Source organism: Ailuropoda melanoleuca, chromosome 8, assembly GCF_002007445.2.
Source record: "Ailuropoda melanoleuca isolate Jingjing chromosome 8, ASM200744v2, whole genome shotgun sequence".
NCBI lineage: Eukaryota > Metazoa > Chordata > Mammalia > Carnivora > Ursidae > Ailuropoda > Ailuropoda melanoleuca.
Genome location: NC_048225.1, coordinates 105,034,642 through 105,037,490, shown reverse-complemented (window position 1 = coordinate 105,037,490; position 2,849 = coordinate 105,034,642).

The following is a 2,849-nucleotide window of genomic DNA, read 5'->3' as shown; positions in this document are numbered from 1 at the left end:
CCTGCTCAGCGGGGAGCCTGCTTCTCCCTCTCCCCCTGCCTGCCGCTCCCCCTGCTTGTGCTCTCACTCTCTGTCAAATAAATAAATAAAATCTTTTAAAAAATAAAAATAATTTTAATAATAAAAACAAACATGTTTCCATAATTCAAAATTCAAAAGATACTAAAGAGAGGACAACAAAAAATTAGGACTGGCTTACATAACTGGCGGGGCCCAGTGTGAAATGAAAATGCCCTGCCCCTTGTTCAAAAATGATTAAGAGTTTCAAGATGGTGACAGTGGATCTTTAAACCAAGCACACAGCCCTTGGAGAACAGGTTACACACACCCAGAGCTGTCCCTGAGGAAGCGGCTCTGTTTTCAGTGCCTTCCAGAATGATAGAGCCCCTGGCCAGGCCCACCTGGGCCGCAGACACACTGCCTCTTGAAGATGAGGGTTCCGTCTTTGCCAGAGCCAAGTGGAGAATCGACCCCAGGCTAACGTGGGCATTTTGACTTTTCTCCAGAGTCAGGAGCAGGACAGAACTTTCCATGTGGGAGGGCAGAGCATCCCCACTGCTGAGTCTGAGACTGGCCCTTGGTAACCCAGTAGGGGTGGGTGCCGCAGAGGAAGGCGGCACGTGGGGGCTGCGAGACTGGGTTAAGCGGCACCACCGGAGCTCAGAGCAGGGCATGAGCAGCACCTCCTGGGGCCCCTTCACCACCATCCCTTCAGAGACCAGGACCCCAATTAATAAGACTGCTCCAACCCAGGCCACCCCTGTCCCACCACAGCCCTGCAAAAAGGGGCAGCTCCAGACCGCAAATGAATAAGAGGGAGGATCCCGGCCAGAGCTCCGTGGCACACACCGCTGGGGCTTGGGAAAAAAACAAAACCAAATCTTATCACCAAATAAACCTGGGCTGGGCCTGGCTGGGTGCCACACTGCCCCAGGGGATTTGGTGGAATTTCTGCCCTTTGCTCCCACTCAGCAGAGGCCCCCTCGCTGTCCTGCTCCCAGCCGCAGGCAGCTCCGCGGAGTGCAGTGTGTGGCCGGCACCCACCAGGCAGCCTTGCTCCCAGGCACACACAGGCCGGTGGCGTGTCGGCGGGGACACCCAAAACTCCTAGCTGCGTGTGGCTGGCCCCGCTGTGACAATGGGCTGAGGACACGAGGACCTGCCTGCTGCGTGCCCACCTGGAGGTTCCCCCTAGGATGTGTGCTGCTGGGGGGAATGTGTGTGTGGGGGGGGAATGTGTGCTTGTGGATCTGCACGGGGTATGTTTGTGTGTATGTGTGCGTGCGGTGTGTGCATGGAGCAGTGTGTGTGTGTGTGTGTGGTGTGTGCATGGAGCAGTGTGCGTGGGTGTGTGTGGTGTGTGCATGGAGCAGTGTGTGTGTGTGTGGTGTGTGTGCATGGAGCAGTGTGCGTGTGTGTGTGTGGTGTGTGCATGGAGCACTGTGTGTGTGCATGTGTGTGTGGTGTGTGCATGGAACAGTGTGCGTGTGTGTGTGTGTGGTGTGTGCATGGAGCAGTGTGTGTGTGTGTGTGCATGGAGCAGTGTGCGTGTGTGTGTGGTGTGTGCATGGAGCACTGTGTGTGTGTGCATGTGTGTGTGTGGTGTGTGCATGGAGCAGTGTGAGTGTGTGTGTGTGGTGTGTGCATGGAGCAAGTGTGCGTGTGTGTGGTGTGTGCACGGAACAGTGTGTGTATGTGTGCGTGTGTGCATGGAGCAGTGTGTGTGGTGTGTGCATGAAGCAGTGTGGGTATGTGTGTGTGTGTGCATGGAACAGTGTGTGTATATGGGGGGGTGGGGAGGGGAGTAGGGACTTAGAGGGCCAGACAGTGGGTTTCCCTTGTTGAAGTACGGAAAATAATCTAAACAAGCTCATAAGACTGGACGAAAGCAGTAAAACAGGTGGAGGGGGGAGGGAGGAGGGGTGGCACAGGAGCTGTGGAGAGCCTTCCTTGTGTCAGTGAGGCCCCAGGACAGCCCAAGGAGGAGGGGTTAGCCTCAGGCCCAGAAGAGATGGCTGAGGTTACCTCCGCCCTCTCCCCCCTCCCCTCTGCTCCACCTGGTCCAGGCAGCTGGCGTGTCCTGCCTAGACTGCTTTGTGGCCTCCCCGCGGGGCTCCTGCCAGCCCTCTTGCTCCTTTCCCAGCCACTCCACGCACAGCCCTCCCCGTGGGGTCCGCGCAGACAGAATCCCTCTGTGGTCCTCCCGCTGCCTGCTCGGGCCTTAGACGTGGCCACCGCCTCCCTCAGCCCCACACGCAACAACTCCTCTCGGCTCCCCAAAGATGCCTGTGTCCGGCGCTAGTCCCCCTTAGCTGCTAGTCGTCAGCTAACACATAGCTACCTCTCGTCAGCCTTCTCGGAAACCTGGGGCCTTCCATCAGCCCCCACGGCCCTGTTCTCCGTGCCAGAGCCCCAGCTCCACCAGGGGGGAGTTTCATCAGCTTTATTCCCCATCGTCCACCTGGTGCGCAGAGCGATGCCTGACAAGTCCTTGGTATTCAGTAAATATTTCTGGAAAGTCAGCTCCTAGAATAGTTCATCCTAATTGTTCATCTACATGCCCTTAGACGGGGGCTCCCCAAAGGCTGTTTTGACTCATCGTTAACCCCAGCACTCAGCAGAGACATTGGCGCGTAGCAGGTGACACATAAATACTGTGGAACCGACAGAATACCACACAGCTAATAAAACGAATGATAGAACGTTCTGCGGAGTGACACGGAGTACAGCATCTGAGGGGTATTGTTTGCCGCAAAGGCAGTGGTGGAAGCATATGCGTAAGATGCTATCTTTTCAGTAAAAAGAGGCCTAAATAAGATATTTTTGTTTGTACATAAAGAAAACTCTAG